Source organism: Oncorhynchus keta, chromosome 7, assembly GCF_023373465.1.
Source record: "Oncorhynchus keta strain PuntledgeMale-10-30-2019 chromosome 7, Oket_V2, whole genome shotgun sequence".
NCBI classification, from domain to species: Eukaryota; Metazoa; Chordata; class Actinopteri; order Salmoniformes; family Salmonidae; genus Oncorhynchus; species Oncorhynchus keta.
Genome location: NC_068427.1, coordinates 13,899,723 through 13,918,753, shown reverse-complemented (window position 1 = coordinate 13,918,753; position 19,031 = coordinate 13,899,723). Strand labels below are relative to the sequence as shown.

General features: G+C 43.2%; 1 pseudogene; it reads right to left on the bottom strand.

The window, feature by feature from the left end:
• Positions 1-6,478: 6,478 nt before the first annotated feature.
• Positions 6,479-19,031, bottom strand: part of LOC118386044 (integrin alpha-6-like) — a 37,698-nt pseudogene continuing 25,145 nt past the window's right edge.

The following is a 19,031-nucleotide window of genomic DNA, read 5'->3' as shown; positions in this document are numbered from 1 at the left end:
AGAACAAACAGTCTTTTGTTAGATAACAGGACGCAGGTGCGAGATAACGGTATCGAGCATGAGCGCATAGATATTCTTCACAGCAACAGTTACATCTATCAACTGGAGCGCCTGGGGGCCGGGACCAGCTCTATGCCAACAATCAACGATAGGCTGGGTGAGTCTAAACCACGCCCAGTCTCTACTCTGACAGACCGGCTCGGAAAGCAGGAACTACCTCTGTCAGAGTATATTTATAATATCTTTGTCAAGAATAAGTCAGTTCTCTGTTTGCCCTGCGAGGTGGGACAGAGAGCCCGTATATACGAAAATTGCATTTACCACTTATTGCTGAGCTAATAAAAATACATAGTATACAATCGGTGACTCATTGTCATATTTATCCTGATACCAGATTCGAATTGACGAAACTCTAACACTTGGTGCAATTTGTAGGATTATTTATCTAGCGTGCTGGAGCACGTGTTCATTCAAGTCGACTGGAACTAGTTCGAAGCAGTTCCAAGCTAAACTAGCATAAGCATCACTAGAAACAAAGTTACTTTGCTTCAAACATATATTTGTACTTTTGACTTATCATACTATCTAAATGAAACCATATAACTTTAAGAATCATAGTTAGTTTTCTTGTGCTAACTTGCACGCTGCATGCTAGCAGTCAAAACAAACACGAACTTTCTTATTGGTCCTTGACTTCACATGTACGTCCCTTTAGTAGGCACGTAGAAGTGCCTGTTTTCTTTGAGTGAGCCTTAGATATTTAGAGACATGTTATGTCCACACTATTCACAAAAGGATGTGGAAACTGAGCTACGCTTACTAACCTCCTGCCAAATGTAAGACCGTATTAGAGACACATATTTCTCTCAGATTACACAGACCCAAAACAAATCCAATTTTGATAAATGCCCTTATCTATTGGGTGAAATACCACAGTGTGCAATCATAGCAGCAATATTTGTGACCTGTTGACACAATAAAATGGCAACCAGTGAAAGGGGAAAGGAAAGGGGGTTATGTTTCACTATATGGATCACTCCAATATATTGGTATCACTCCCAAAATATAGACCCCATGGCCGCGACACATGTTCCCTTTCATTTTCTCGGCGGACGTCCGTATGGTTTGAGGTACAAACTTTCTGAAGTTCGCTTAGTAAGTGTAATATCTTGCGTGGAAGTATACTTACCGGACGTGCTATCTTGTCTCGGGCCTGCTGCTTTCAACTCTGGAGACAGCAAGAGCAGTAGAGATTCTCTGAAGGATCGGCTATGAAAAGCCAACTGACATTTTCTCCTTAGGTGCTGACCTGTTGCACCCTCTACAACCACTGTGATTATTATTATTTGACCCTGCTGGTCATCTATGAACATTTGAACATTTTGGTCATGTTCTGTTATAATCTCCACCCGGCATAGCCAGAAGAGGACTGGCCACCCCTCATAGCCTGGTTCCTCCTAGGTTCCGGCTTTTCTAGGGAGTTTTTCCCAGCCACCGTGCTTCTACACCTGCATTGCCTGCTGTTTGGGGTTTTGGGCTGGATTTCCTTGTTGGCTTGGCTGAGCTTATGGCTTCCCTTTGTGACAGGTGTGATGGTGGCATCCCCCCTCGTGTATGCATTGCCTGGGTTTGAGCCATGTGGAGAGGGTGGTGGACCGCCCTACTGGATGCCTGTTTTGTGTGGTGTTCTCAGAACGCCTGGCGCGATTGGAGGCCATGCGCAGGTGAGTCTGCCAGGCTTGGGACGAGCTCCCTCCCTCGGGAGTGGTGCGGCAGTGAGCTGTTAGTCCCTCTACTGGACTCGGTAACCCCTCCCAGGAAGCGTGGCCAGAGCCACCGCAGGCAGAGCCCATCTGCTGCCAGTCCTGGACAGGGGCATGAGTCGGACCGCTTGGACCACCTTGAACGGAGGGCGCATGCCCTGCGTCAGGAGGTTGATAGATCCGATGGCGATGACAGCTGTTCCCTGTTGGCCAGTGATAGGCTGTTCCTGGGGGACGATTCTGGCACTGTTCACCACCGTGAGCAGGGCTACCAGGCTGACAGGCCATCAGAAGCCACCAGCAGGCTTCATTGCCCCCAGCGGCTCGAGAGGCTATGAGGAGCCTACTCACTTGGGTAGCCACTGCACTGGTTATCAACTTGTGAAAGCCAAGACCCAGCAAGTTTGGGTCCCTCTGATCTCTTGCCTGCCTTACCAACGCAGCCATGCTGCTGCAGGCCTACCTGGCTGCATGAGGCCACATAGGAGCTCCTCTGGGAAGTGATGGAGGTGTCTCGTCTGCTTTCCCTGCTCCAGACGGATGTGGCCCACGCCAACGGACAGGCCATGGTCCAGGTGGTTACCTCCGGGCGCCATCTCTGGCTGACCCAATCCCGTTGGCCAACTGCTCTCCAGAGCATATTTGCCACTCACCCCATCACCCCAGGGCTGACGTGTGACCCAGGGGTTGATGACATTCTAGAGCAGACTGATAAGGTTCGTAGGGACCTGGAGACCCTGAGACGGTTCATGTCGCCTCCTTAGGCCCCGGGTCCAAGGCAGACGGACCATCGCCACCCACCTGCACCAGAACGATGGTGGGGTCCCTCTCCTGCCCCATCGCCTCGTGCTAAGTGACGACAACGGGGAGGGGCACAGCGTGCGGTGAAGCAACAGCCTGTTTTTCCCACACGGGTCTTCCCCGGTTTTTGCAGAGGTACTGGGTAATTTATCCCTCACTGGGTTCCTATTCTTCCAAGGGGGTCATGACATAAGATCTCCCAGGGTGTCGAACCCCTGCTCCGTGGCCTTGTTGGCTTGGTTGAGCTTATGGCTTCCCTTTGTGACAGGTGTGATGGTGTCAACCCAGGTGCTCGGTTACATGGACCTGAGGAATGCATACTTCCATGTTCCTGTTCGCCCAGCTCATTGGCAGTACCTCTGATTCACTTTCGAAGGGACAGCTTACGAATTCATGGTTATTCCCTTCGGCCTCTCCTTGGCACCTCGCACTTTCACAAAGTGCATGGATGCTGTCCTGGCACCTCTCACGTCCTGATGATTGTTGATCCTCAATTACCTGGACAATTGGCTGATTTGTGCCCCGACCAGGACCCAGGTTCTGTCAGACAGAGACTTGCTCCTGACCCACATCGACAGGCTGGGCATTACTGTAAATGACAAGAAGAGACATCCGATGCACACCTAGAGGGTGGCCTTCATTGGCATGGAACTGGACTCAGTCCTCATGAGAGCACGCCTGCCCACCAGAAGGGTTCAGGCGATCTTATCTTGCCTCAACCACTTTCGTCAGGGGTGGGTGGTATCCGCAGGTGTACACGGGAGTAAATCTGTAAATCCTCACCTCTGATGTATCCCTCCACCGCGGAGTGATCCCAATATATTAGAGTGATCCATATACTGTAGCTCACATAACCATGGTTACATACGTAACCTTCAATACCTAGTCAGTTGTACAACTGAATGCCTTCAACTGATTTCAACTATATTTGATTATTTATTTTCCCTTTTGAACTTTAACTATTTGCACATCTTTACAACACTGTATATGGAATGTTTTATTTTTCATTGTTTTACCTTTTATTTAACTAGGCAAGTCAGGTAAGAACAAATTCTAATTTACAATGACGCCTACTCCAGGCCAAACCCGGACGATGCTGGGCCAATTGTGCGCCGCCCTATGGAACTCCCAATCAATGCTGGTTGTGATACAGCCTGGATTCGAACCAATGTGTCTATAGTGACGCTTCAAGCACTGAGATGCAGTGCCTTAGACCACAATGACATTTGACATGTCTTTTACCGTTATTTTATCTCTTTCACTTGCTTTGGCAATGTTAACATATGTGTCCCATGCCAATAAAGCCATTCAATTTAAGTGATAGGAATTCCATTGGACAACAAACGAGGAACGTTAAGCGCTTCACCCAGAAGACTGTCGGCCAATCGCGTTCACGTTGTCATGTAACGTCACACGGTTGCTAAGCCTATAGTCAGGCAATTCCTTCACAAAGTCAGGGTATGAGTTGATAAATCTGCCTATACCTCCACAGTACCTAATGTCACGATTCCAAAGCTATACGATATTACAGAGAACAAGTTAATTATCTCATATCTCTGAAAATATTTGTGATGTCTTACTTCTTGACGAAATTCATGCGAATGTTGGGTTTTTGAGCTAGCGCAGAATTGACCCCCATTCACTCCTTGAGAGTTGCGACGACGCATGGGCAAAGTGCAATGGATTTTCCCATCTCCTCAAAAGTAAACTCAGCAAAAAAAGAAACGTCCCTTTTTTCAGGACCCTGTCTTTCAAAGTTAATTCGTAAAAATCCAAATAACTTCATAGATCTTCATTGTAAAGGGTTTAAACACTGTTTCCCATGCTTGTTCAATGAACCACAAACAAGTAATGAACATGCACCTCTGGAACGGTCGTTAAGACACTAACAGCTTACAGATGTAGGCAATTAAGGTCACAGTTATGAAAATTTAGGGCACTAAAGAGGCCTTTCTACTGACTCTGAAAAATACCGAAAGAAAGATGCCCAGGGTCCCTGCTCATCTATGTGAACGTGCCTTAGGCATGCTGCAAGGAGGCATGAGGACTGCAGATGTGGCTCGGGCAATAAATTGCAATGTCGGTACTAATCCCTCCATCAGTGCTCAGACTGACCGCAATAGGCTGAGAGAGGCTGGACTGAGGGCTTGTAGGCCTGTTGTAAGGCAGGTCCTCACCAGACATCACCGGCAACAACGTCGCCTATGGGCACAAACCCATCGTCGCTGGACCAGACAAGACTGGCAAAAACTGCCCTTCACTGACGAGTCGCAGTTTTGTCTCACCAGGGGTGATGGTCAGATTCGCGTTTATCGTTGAAGGAATGAGCGTTACACCGAGGCCTGTACTCTGGAGCGGGATCGATTTGGAGGTGGAGGGTCTGTCATGGTCTGGGGCGGTGTGTCACAGCATCATCGGACTGCGCTTGTCGTCATTGCAGGCAATCTCAATGCTGTGCGTTACAGGGAAGACATCCTCCTCCCTCATGTGGTACCCTTCCTGCAGACTCAACCTGACATGACCCTCCAGCATGACAATGCCAGCACCCATACTGCTCGTTCTGTGAGTGATTTACTGCAAGACAGGAATGTCAGTGTTCTGCCATGGCCAGCGAAGAGCCCGGATCTCAATCCCATTGAGCACGTCTGGGAACTGTTGGATCGGGTGAGGGCTAGGGCCATTCCCCACAGAAATGTCCCGGAACTTGCAGGTGCCTTGGTGGAAGTGTGGGGCAACATCTCACAGTAAGAACTGGCAAATCTGGTGCAATCCATAAGGATACTGCAGTACTTAATTAATGCAGCTGGTGACCACACCAGATACTTACTGTTACTTTTGATTTTGAACCCACCCTTTGTTCAGGGACACATTATTACATTTCTGTTTGTCACATCTGTGGAACTTGTTCACTTTGTCTCAGTTGTTGAATCTTGTGTTCATACAAATATTTACACATGTTAAGTTTGCTGAAAATAAACGCAGTTGACAGTGAGAGGATGTTTCTTTTTTGCTAAGTTTATATCTGGCCTAACCTAATATATTTTGGCCATAGATATGTAAAACAGAAGGAGGAAAAGGAGTGAAATACTGGTACAACTTTCATACATTTCTCTATTTATTGCAATTTGCACAGTATTCAAAACATCTGAATTGACGAATGAATAGCCAGTGATTTACATAATCCCCCCTTTTTAGGTAGGGCTACTAAATTTCTCATTGATCACCATTCCATAGCAATATCCCTTTGAATAGATTCCATATAATGAAATCTGATACAGAGGCAATCACATAAAACATACATTTAGATTTAAATGTGAACAATGATAGTTTAGTCGCACCTCTGATCACAGTGAACCTATTATATGTGAACAACCAATTTGGAGTGTCCAAACTCCATCACCTGGACCTGGCCATAACCACAAGTGAACAACGATGCAGGTTATTCATCAACAAGATCAATGTTTCTCAAATCTGCATTTTGGTGTGTATTTTGGTGTGTATTTTGTGTCATCTTCAAGACCCAAATACAATTAGCTAAACAATAATTAGCATTTTATTGCTTGTTGGCTCCAGTTGTCCCAGCTGCATTGCTATTAACTGAAGCATATCCCAGTACAGGGGGGGGTAAACAAAGGTATGGTGTTAATCATAGTTCTAACTCAAAACTCTTAACTGATTTATATCTAATAGCGTGTATTGAATGACCTTTTTTATAATCAAAGCAAGTGCAAAGAAATGAGTCCCAATGACAATATTGTTTGCCTAATACCTGTAGCTACTTTTCAGTCTGTGTAGCACTAGAAAATCATCAGTAACATTTGCCCTTACTGAAAAGTAACTTTAAGATAAAAAAAATGTTTTAAAGTATTTGGCCAATGCATTTTTTTTTTTTTAAATAATGACTCAAATAAATATACAGTGTGCTAAAGTATTTAAATATATACAAACATACAAAATGTTCCAGTCTATACAGTACATTAGATTGGACAAAAGTGACTGCAAAAAAAATATTATCTTCAGGTAAACATTGGATTGAAACTGTTTATGCTAAAAAAAAAATTAAAAAACGATCAATGGCAGATAATTCATTTAAAAAGTCCCAATTCAGAGAAAATGAATTGTAAGATATGATGCTTCTCATTTCCTCTGGATAGGACACCATTTATTTTGGAGTTTGCTTCACAAATGCAGTCAATTGAGTTTAGACTGTACACAATAAATCACTAAGATCAATGGGTTCGTGACACTGGGATGTTTAGAAAAAAAATGGGAGATTCGTGTCTCTGACAGCATCCCAACAGTCAAGTGTCTTATGAGTAGTTCTCATTCTCATTCCAGCGTGTCACCCACTGCTTTTTCTCAAAGGAATGCAGCTTGGCTTTCCGGTCTTTGAACTGACGAGCCTCTTTCCTTATCCGTACAGCATGGTATATTGGAGCACTGTCATCATGTTCAGAACGTTTGAAAAATCCACACTGGCAAGAGAAAGGCAAAGATAATGATTCATTCTGCATTTTATAGGCTTGTATAAACCTGAACATACAAATAGAACACACATAATGCTCAAGCTAATCAGAGAGGCAATCCAAAGAGAGTTGTGTGAGAGCATGCCAAGAGTAGTAATTCAAAATAGCATTTCCAAAAAGCCAGCCTGACAAAGCAGAAACCTAGAAAACATTAAGAAACTCCAAAGCACACAAGAAATAGTGGTTGATAGGTGTGAAATGTAGGAAAATGTAATAACTGCTCATTTGGGGGGGGGACGACGACATTGAATACTGACCTAATTCAAACACACATACATGAACAAATGTCTGAACACCCTATCAAAGCTCGTTTTACATACTAATTGGCTAAATGATCAATTAGAGTACAAACTACATTGGTCTATGTATGTGTCTCTGACATTTTTGCACTCGAGATGTGCGGAAGTAAGCATTTCCTTTAAAGCAAAAGTGAGTTAGTGTTTAAGCCCACACGCCATGCTGACTGCAATGCCCATTTTACCCCAGGTCTGAGCGCAGAGAACGGGCACTATGCCTCAGTAGTGAGTTTCTCTTTATCAGAGGCCTGAACATGGATCTGAGCCTTGTGATACGCTGCATCGTACTGGTCTTGTGGGGCTCTCTTGAAGAAACCACACTAAAGGAGAGCGAGGGTGATGAATCATTGGGAACAATATGAGAACACAGATATACTATAACACTACCTGAATGAATAATGATTCAATGTTGCATGTGTCTACTAATAGCTCAGAGTAGAATACAGTGAATATGTTGGTAAGTGTGTTGCGGTTGTAGACCACGCCTACCTTCCAGAGTAGAAACACTAGCAATGCCAACATCAGAATACCAGCCAGGACAGCCACAAGGATGATCCACCAGGGAACTCCACCATACTGGGTTACAGCCTTCTCTGGAAACACCGTGACTCTCACCTGCATGGGTACAAAAAGAAACAGTCTGTTTATTTCAATTTGTTACATATACATTCTTAAAATTGTATTGATCAGTGAAGGTGCCATTGTGTGAGTGGATGATAACGGATGTCAAGAGTTCTTCTGTGCCACACACCTGAGTCTCAGCATTCCTGAGAACCATATTCTTTGCAGGAGCATCAAGGCTGATGGATGCTTTCACAATTATATCAAGATAGTTCAAATTGGCATAATTCTGTTTCAAAACAAAGGTTTTCAATGTTAGAGAATGACTGAATTATTCGTATCTGCTATTTAGGACTCTTTTGAAAAGCAAATAGCAACAGGCATGTTGTTTCTCACCTCAAGGAAGGTAGCGTTCCACAGACGGCATCGCAGCGCAATCACTGCACTACTGTCCAAGCCCTGTAGAGGGCACTTGATCACCACACATCTAGCGTCATAGCCATTGCCACACATCTGAGAGGAACATAACCTTTTGTCAGACAGACAACGTGTCATTATTGATCTATTTTTAAATGCAAGTGAAAGGGTGTTTACCAAAATCTTGTGCTTTTTTTTGTCCAATAAAGTAATTTTGCTTCCAGATTTTTTGCCTCCAACTTCACGCTTTTTCCTAGATGTGCTGGTCTCCTAAAAAATAAATAAACTCATCACAAGTTAGTGATTCAAACTTGAATGTCTTAATAACGCTTAATCTCTGGCCCATTTTGCTTTTCCACAAATGCATCAGGTACAGTGAAACTTCAGTAGGAAAGTATTACCTGAATGTGTTTGAGAGAGTTGATCTCAGTCTCTGGGGAGCAGGGGATCTCTTCCAGGCCAGTACTGCTGATCTTAACCAGATATAACAGCCATTTCCCATCCACATTCTCTTTGGGCCACTGGATGTTCAACGAGGCTGTGCCAAAGGACTTCAACGGCTTACCCAAATTGATTATCTGGAGGTATAATAATTAACATTTTTTACATCACGGTCAAACTCAGACAACGTGATATTGAGAAACTGAAATAAGCAGACATTGATAATTACCTTAAATTCATAATCAATCAAACCGCCAATCTCCTCTTCTGTCTTGATGGCACTCTCTCCTTTCACATCACCCCCAAAATACACCTGGGAGGGTCTCGCAACTCTGATTGATAAACAAACCACATATTAGTGGACTACATTTGTATTTATTAAGGATCTCCATTAGCTGCTGCCAAGGCAGCAGCTACTCTTCCTGGGGTCTGGCGGAATTAAGGCAGTTATACAATTTTTAAAACATTACAATACATTCATTACAGAATTCACAACACACTAAGTGTGTGCCCTGAGGCCCTTACTCCACCACCACATATCTACAACACAAAATATATTTGTTTGTGTGTGTATAGTGTGTATGTTATCGTGTGTGTGTGCATGTGTCTGTGTGTGTTACGTCACAGTCCCCGCTGTTCCATAAGGTGTATTTTTACCTGCTTTTTAAGTCTGATTCTACTGCTTGCATCAGTTACCTGATGTGGAATAGAGTTCTGTGTAGCCATGGCTCTATGTAGTGCTGAGCGCCTCCATAGTCTGTTCTGGACTGTGAAGAGACCTCTGGTGGCATGTCTTGTGGGGTATGCATCGGTGTCCGAGCTGTGTGCTAGTATTTTAAAAACAGACGGCTCGGTACCTTCAGCTTGTCAACGTGTCTTACGAAAGCAAGTAATGATGATGTCTATCTCTCTTCCACTTTGAGCCATGAGAGATTGACATGGATGCCATTAATGTTCGCTCTCCGTGTACTTTTAAATACATCAGATCAAAAAAAGTATTTGAAATCGAGTCGATGCAGTAGTCAACAAGTGAAAACGTTAGAAACACTACTTACCCTGCAACAGAAAGTAACAGCTCAATCACGACTTTCGCCTTTGCTTTCACTCTTCCCATTTTGTCCTGTGTACTGGTCCTGAAGGTAGTGAAGTGACACATAAGTGTTTGTTATCCTCTTAAAATGTAATGGCAAAAGATACATTTCCGCCTGAAATAGATATACCCAAAAGTAACTGCTGTTTGTGTGTAATTACATGCTTCTGACATGCAGAAACTTTGTCTATTTGGAAAGAAGACATATGGGAGATGAGGAAATGATCAGAAGATAGTTTACACATGAACAAAGATAGTTTACACATGAAAAAGAACACACAAAATATGTTTTTATTGTTGTTTTGATGGTCATCTTTCAATAACCAGCTAGCTATAAGTGAATTATTGATGACTAGAGCTGGAAACGCATCAGATGGCTTCCACAACATGTGAACAATATCAGAAGAAAAATAGGCTTGATAGACCTAACAACTAGAAATGGGATTGATAGACCTAACAACTAGAAATGGGATTGATAGACCTAACCATTAGAAATGGGATTGATAGACCTAACCATTAGAAATGGGATTGATAGACCTAACAACTAGAAATGGGATTGATAGACCTAACAACTAGAAATGGGATTGATAGACCTAACAACTAGAAATGGGATTGATAGACCTAACCACTAGAAATGGGATTGATAGACCTAACAACTAGAAATGGGATTGATAGACCTAACAACTAGAAATGGGATTGATAGACCTAACAACTAGAAATGGGATTGATAGACCTAACAACTAGAAATGGGATTGATAGACCTAACAACTAGAAATGGGATTGATAGACCTAACAACTAGAAATGGGATTGATAGACCTAACAACTAGAAATGGGATTGATAGACCTAACAATTAGAAATGGGCTTGATAGACCTAACAACTAGAAATGGGCAGATGTTTTAGTAAGTGGTGTCAGGTGTGGTCACGGGACATTTCCAAGTGTCCCTAAACCTCTCCAAAGTGGCATATGTCTGCAAATTAGATCATTCCAGTGCTATTACACATTTGCAATCCCTAAATGCTATTTGTTCAGTATAAAAACTATTTTTACCATATCAACCTCACTTCAAACATTGTGGTGGTGTTATGGGTTAGCCAGAGTACATTTCAGTGTCCTTTCAACATCTCCAAAGTGTCTGAATGTGGTAATTGCACTGTTTTTGCTAAATGATGTGCCTAAAAGTTATTGTTACCTATATAACATTTCTACAACACCAACCTCTCCAAAGTGCCTGAACGTTTAGCGTAGGCTTATCCAATGTATTGGTGCCACATTCAAATTAACTGTTTACAAAAACAATATTAAAGCAACATGTATGCATAAAAAAAATATATAAAATGTATTCTGAAACACAACTTGGTTTCGCATGTGTCCTTCGCTAGAAAATGTGCAAAAATGGAATGAATAGAAACTATTTACAAATGGCATTCGTGTTCGTTTTACATCCCAGATGATTAGATTTCACCAAAGCTTGTACATGTCAATAGTCTTTGAAGCAGTCCCTCCCTGCCAGGAAACAAAAAGTGAGCTGGCATTTCACCCCCCCCCCCCTAGTTGGGCCCCTAATTCAGGCCCCTAATTCAGCCATTTCCAACACCAGCTGCTCTCAGAAGGCCAACTGGGAGAGAGGGGTTTGACCTTTTGCTTTGGCCATCTGCTTGTGGAGAATGAAAGCATTTACTGTAGCAATGTCCACAAAGTGGTAAACGAAAGTCTTACACCACTTCCTGGTCTGGTGGAGGACCTGGTAGTAGCCTATCAGAGCATCAGTCCTTCACAGAAACGGAGACATTCTTCCTCACCCGTGCCCCATTGGCATTTTTCACCCTCCTTGAGACATGGTTGTTATTAAATGCCTTATGCTGTGTGGTGAGAGTGGTTACTTCCATAGTGTCTATCCATTTCACAAAAAGCAGCTTATTAGTCCTGATCCAACATATAGTACCCCTCTTCGCTGTCTTTGCCATGCCGTTTACCTTGCTCTTAGGGAAACGCGATTCTGTTAGGACGAATGGTGCCACAAGCCAATATTTTATTTTTCAAGAGGTCTATGAAAAGCATGGGACTAGTGTAAAAATGGTCCACAAAGAGCTTGTACTCACTGCCAAGTAAGGGGAAGTCCATCAGCTGCATAACAGAGGCCCTTCCCAGTGGGTGTGATCACCTTGCCTTCAAAGATGAAAAGGGTTCACGTGTAGGCAGGGGCTGAATTGGCACAAAGAGCTTGTAGCCCCACTTGGTCGGCTTATTATTCATATACTGCTTCAAGCCAATTTGAGCCTTTGAGGCATCCATGCGCTCAACTATAGATAGATTTTGAGCAGAATGGAAATAAGTTTTGCATGCCTCCACCATGTGGAGGGGTTTGACTCTTACAAGATGATCATACCCTGCAGTCCCTTCGTTCTGGTCATTCTCCTGATCCTTTTGTGGGTCACTCATGTGAAGTGACCAAGAATCGGTTTTCACCTACGATGGAGGTGGGGAACTCAAAACCGATAGAGTGGGGTCTTGCTCCAGTTGTCAACTAGTCTTGATACCTTTACCAGTCCCATGTAAATCACCAAGGACTTGTAGTTGAGCATGTCGAATGTTGAATATGTGGACATCTATAAGTACCTAGGTGTCTGGCTAGACTGCAAACTCTCCTTCCAGACTCACATCAAACATCTCCAATCAAAAATCAAATCCAGAGTCGGCTTTCTATTCCGCAACAAAGCCTCCTTCACTCACGCTGCCAAGCTTACCCTAGTAAAACTGACTATCCTACCGATCCTCGACTTCGGCGATGTCATCTACAAAATGGCTTCCAACACTCTACTCAGCAAACTGGATGCAGTCTATCACAGTGCCATCCGTTTTGTCACTAAAGCACCTTATACCACCCACCACTGCGACTTGTATGCTCTAGTCGGCTGGCCCTCACTACATAGTCGCCAGACCCACTGGCTCAGGTCATTTACAAGTCCATGCTAGGTAAAGCTCCGCCTTATCTCAGTTCACTGGTCACGATGGCAACACCCATCCGTAGCACGCGCTCCAGCAGGTGTATCTCACTGATCATCCCTAAAGCCAACACCTCATTTGGCCGCCTTTCGTTCCAGTACTCTGCTGCCTGTGACTGGAACGAATTGCAAAAATCGCTGAAGTTGGAGACTTTTATCTCCCTCACCAACTTCAAACATCAGCTATCCGAGCAGCTAACCGATCGCTGCAGCTGTACATAGTCTATAGGTAAATAGCTCACCCTTTTTCACCTGCCTCATTCCCATACTGTTTTTATACTGTTTTTATTTATTTACTTTTCTGCTCTTTTGCACACCAATATCACCAATATCTCTACCTGTACATGCCCATCTGATCATTTATCACTCCAGTGTTAATCTGCAAAATTGTATTATTCGCCTACCTCCTCATGCCTTTTGCACACATTGTATATAGATTGCCCATTTTTTCTACTGTGTTATTGACTTGCTAATTGTTTACTCCATGTGTAACTCTGTTGTCTGTTCATACTGCTATGCTTTATCTTGGCCAGGTCGCAGTTGCAAATGAGAACTTGTTCTCAACTAGCCTACCTGGTTAAATAAAGGTGAAATAAAAATAAAATAAAAATGTCACCCCTGGTGACAGGTTTCCAAGACATCTTCCTTCCCCCCCTGCTGCTTCTTGTCGGTATTACTAATTAGTGTTCCCAGTACAGAGGTGGTAAAGTAAAGCTGAAACAGCTGTAAGGGGGGCCTTCAGGTCGTTTGGGAAGGCCCCCAGCTGTAAGGGGGGCCTTCAGGTCGTTTGGGAAGGCCCCCAGCTGTAAGGGGGCCTTCAGGTCGTTTGGGAAGGCCCCCAGCTGTAAGGGCCCCCTCTTCCTCTTCTCTGTTGAGGCCTAGATCTCCTCCCTGCCTCCGCACCTCCAGATGAACTTGCAGACATGGGAGTGGTGCCAGGGCCTGCAGTGGGGGTGGTTGAAGAGGAGTGGGGTCTTTGTCGAGTGGTGGATTTAGAACCATCAGATGGGGTGATTGACAGAGCAGTGGGGGGTGAAGACCTTGACCGGCAGGGGCGCTTGCTGGGAAGGGGGGCTCCCAAACGTCATCATCCAAATTCTATGCATCCTCCACTCTGTGACGACTAAAATAAAATGATATTTTGTTGTAAGACACACAGAATAACAGTTGACTAAATTGACCAAACATTACTGTAAAGTAAAAACACCAAGCCTAAATTTGATCTGGACAGTGACTCACATAGATGGTGAGAAGCACACACACAATGCAAACAGTAACACTTTGGTGACAGAGGTAGAGGTGAGAACCACAGACAAAGGGAAAGGAAAATGGGGATACCTAGTCAGTTGTACAACTGAAATGTGTCTTCAGCATTTAACCACTCTGAATAAACAATGGCCATAAGAGTATAGTGGCCTCTCCAGATTTACAAGGATGAAACTTAGACAATAACTACTTTGGAATTATATAACATTGAAATGACTTGTTACATAGGCCTATGTAAACTAAATCCAAAGCACAAAAAGCAGACAACTTATAAAAACTGAAATACACATAGTAAATTAGCTATGCAAAGCCATGGAAACCATTTACTTACAGATCTAAAAGAGGATCCAATCCTTCTAGAAAGCAATCTTCGTCGGCCGAGTCGAATTCCTCCTTTTCCAAATCGCTCCCCTGATCCGAGTCCGACTCCAGAATTGTATTTAAAGCGTCTATGTCGATATACTTATTCAAAGCGGCCTTCTTTTTAGGTTCCTGTTAGATATATTTATTTGAGTTTACTTCACTTCGATATTCTTTTTTATTTTCTTGAGAAGCCATATTTGATGAAAAAGCATTTAAATATGTTTACAATGTAATGTACGGTGCTCGGTACGTCTCGTCCTCTGAGTAGCAATTGTTCGCATCACGCATAAATGTTTCTAGGCCTTGCTTTGCCCCGCCCAAGTCAACTCTAGTGGTTAGAGCGTTGGACTAGTAAGTGAAAGGTTGCAAGATCGAATCCCCGAGCTGACAAGCTACAAAAAAATAACCGTCGCTCTGCCCCTAAACAAGGAAGTTAAACCACTGTTCCTAGGCAGTCATTGAAAATAAGAATTTGTTCTTAATTGACTTGCCGAGTTAAATAAAAAAATATATATTAAAATCCGCAATCTAGGTAGCGGTCATCGTCTCGGCCTGCCCTTGTAAATGTGTTTTCCCATATATGCTATTAAGTCACACCAAAGAAGGTAGATCAATGGCAAAGATACTCAGCTTTCCACAGACACCATACTTTTGCAGATAGGGGCTACCGTTATCATACCAGACTGAATTGAAGAAAAAAGGATTTATACAAGTCAATCATCAGTCACCTTCGTAAAAAAATAATAGTGCCACTTACGTTTGAAGCTCAAGGTCAATATTAATTTCTGCCGTATCGAGAGAGATACCAGCAGTGCTCAAGATTATGTAGAAAGTAACCTGGAAACACATTGCATCCAAATATTTCATAACATTCACCACAAGTGAGCCACACAATGACAGAATAATAAGAAATACTGTAATGAAAACAAGTGCATAGCCTACCTCTGAATCTCTTTTGAATGGATTCCCCAGTTCACACTCTGTTTGGGAGCCATTCTGGTTGGCTAAACAGAGAACCGGTTTATCCCTCTGGAGAACAGGAACTCATTACAATGGTATTACTTGACGGATAGCAAAAAGGTGTATGCTGAAATAAACCAGAGTCATTTCACTTACTGTCATTTTCTGAGAGCGGAAACCGGAGTATGAGAGAGCGTTGGGGAACATCCCCACCAGTTTAGCCTCATGGGCATCATCCCCATTTCTGTTCTTCACCGTCACCTCCAGAGCTATGTCCTTCTGATCACTGAGGGAGATCACTGGTAGCCCATTCTCCCTGGATAAAAACAAAACATTGCCTGATACCTATTCCTCAGAGTCATGGTTTTCTTTTCCAAATCTTATCATGAAAGTCCCTGAATGTATATGCACTAAGAATGTTTGTTCATACTCACATAGGTAATGGGGGAAATATATCTTGGTTGAGCTCTTTGGAGCAGAATCTGTACTCCAGTTGTAAGCTACTCTGGCAAATATTATCGTTTCCGCATCCCTCCTTTAAGAAGTTCACCTGTAATGAAGCAAGATCAAGCTCATTTTCAATGCATCTGACAGTAAGTCCATTCTAAAAATGTACTGAATTCCAGTCACTCTGAGACAATTAAAGAGGCCATGAAACATGTGTAACAGTTGGGAAAGGAAGGTTACCTCAGTGACGACCTTGCTTGGCTGGAAGTTGTCAAGAATAGGCACAAGCTGGGGGAGAGCGTTCTGCCTCTTCTGCCGCTTGGTACCCTGGATTCCCAACGACACCTCAATGGGAATACCACGCAGCTTGTCCCTAATGTTATCCTACAGACAGAGAACACAATTATGTACACCATCTCCCTTCTAGGTATCCTTCTAGAATCCCAAGAGGGTTAGAAGAATACCAAAAAGTATTACCTGCAGTTTGATTTTGTCTTGGTGCAAGCTCTTTTGTTTTGTCCCGGAGGTCCAGAGTTCCGGTCGATTGGAAGTCCTGGTCGGTGCGAGACTTGTTGAGGAAGGGATCCTGGAGGGAAGCCCTTGCTTCCTGCGATCTGCCTCACCCTCAAATGCGTAGCGGATAGCTGTAAGGAAACATTCCAGAACAACAGTGTGTATTATGTAAGGACAAAAGGATTCAGGACTTTCAGGACTATGACAAAGTATGCCAATTGGGCTGATGTGAAAGAGAGAGAGGCTTCGCTTATTTAGTTTTGGGCTGTAGGATACAGGGTTTGCTTTATAGGTGAAACATGCCTCCACAGTCAAGCTATAGACAACACATGGATCATAATTCAATTGTGTTCATAGGAAACAAATCTACAGTAGCGCAAAGATGCCGGACATATTTTCAAACATGAGCACTCATCAAAACCCATCAACACCTTACCAGATACTGTTGCCACAGGTTTTCTTTGTGAGGTCAATTTCCTTTGGAGTAATTTTGACATCCTTCTGAATGCTAATAATTGGCCTTGCCCTAAAAAAAAAAAAAAAAAAGAGTTGTTATGCGAGTTGTTACTGTATGTGTTATCGTGAAATGTATTTGTGAGGTCGTAACTGGATGGTTGTAGATAGCCGAACAAGATCGTTACCTGTAAACGAGAACTGTATCTGAGAGAGATCCAATAGCTATATCAGGATAGGAATTCTTATCTAAATCCATATTCCCAGCCAGAGAATATCCAAATAATCTGATGTTGTTGGGCATTCCCTCAAGGATCTGAAATGACAAATAAATCAAGAGGTGAAAATGGGATGCAGCAGTGATGTCATTCCACTACGTCAACAAGCATATCCCGTGACCAATAAAACACTGCATAACCAACCTGTGCCGGCTTGGTGTTGATTCCAATAGCAGAACCGTGGTAAATGTACACTTTTCCTGCCCCGGCATCAGCGTAGGGCGCTCCAACAGCAATGTCTGTAAAGAGAAGCCATTTAGCTGTGGAATGTTACGACACAAGCACAGAAAGGTCAGAAATAAGTACAGATGCCAGGTTCCCACCTTGATAGGAGTCCTGATTGATGTCACCGATGTTTTCCACTGCCAGCCCAAACATTGAGTCTTTGGTTCCATTGAGGCGGATTGGGTGATCTTGTCCCACTTTCCTGCCTGGTTGATGTAGACATAAACAGCTCCTCCAAAGTCTCCTCTTTCATGAAGAACTGAGGGGCTCCAACAACAATATCCTGCCACCTGTGATGCAAAAAAATAAGGCGATATTTGAAACATAAATTACAATATCCATGTAGGTTTGATGACATAATGCGGGGTTCCCCAATAGGCGGGTGATTTTATACTGAACAAAAATATAAACGCAACATGCAACAATTTCAAAAGATTTTACTGAGTTACAGTTCATATAAGGAAAATCAATTATGTATTTAAATGTAGACTTAAATGTAAATGTAAATGTAATGTATTTCACATGACTTGGCAGGGGTGCAGCCAGGCCCACCTACTGGGAAGCCAATCAGAATGAGTTTTCCCCACAAAAAGGGCTTTATTACATACAGAAAAACTCTTCAGTTTCATCAGCTGTCCGGTCGCTGGTCCCAGATGATCCCGCAGGTAAAGAAGCCGGATGTGGAGGTCCTGGGCTGTCATGGTTACACGTGTGCGGCGGTAGTGAGGCTGATTGGACGTACTGCCAAATCCTCAAAAACAACGTTGGAGGCGGCTTATGGTAGAGAAATTAACATTAAATGCTCTGGCAACAGCTCTGGTGGTGAACCCTGCAGCTGGCCAGCCAATTTGCATGCTCCTCAAAACTTGAGACATCTGTTGCATTGTGTTGTGTGACAAAACTGCACATTTTACAGTGGCCTTTTATTGTCCCCAACACAGGGTGCACCTGAGCAATGATCATGCTGTTTTGTCAGCTTCATGATATGCCACACCTGTCAGGTGGATGGATTATCTTGTCAAAGGAGAAAATGCTCACTAACAGGGATGAACATAAATTTGTGCACAAAATTTGAGTTGTTTTTTTTTTTGCGGTTATACGAACATTTCTTTTTTTCCAGCTCATAAAACATGGCACCAACACTTTACATGTTGCGTTTTTACATTTTTTCAGTATATTTGGCCCCACAAGTTGAGTAAAAAATATATATATAATATAATTTTCCTAAAATCACCAGGAAATCATCTCAAAGGGATTGTAATTCAGGAAATCTGTTCCCAAGTATTCACACTGTGATCGTATCCCATTACAAGCATGAATTTTAAACCCAAGCCCACAATATGAATATAAGATCAGCGTCAACTCACCATCAGTACGACCAAAGAATATGTTTTCCGCGACGCGGATCCTGTATTTCTGCCTTACAAACAGGACAACGGAATGGAAACTTGCAGCGACCCAAAAACGACTCCGAAAAAGGGAAACGAGGCGGTCGTCTGGTCAGACTCGGAGACGGGCACATCGCGCACCACTTCCCAGTATTCTTCTTGCCAATGTCCAGTCTCTCGACAACAAGGTTGATGAAATCCGAGCAAGGGTGGCATTCAGAGGGACATCAGAGACTG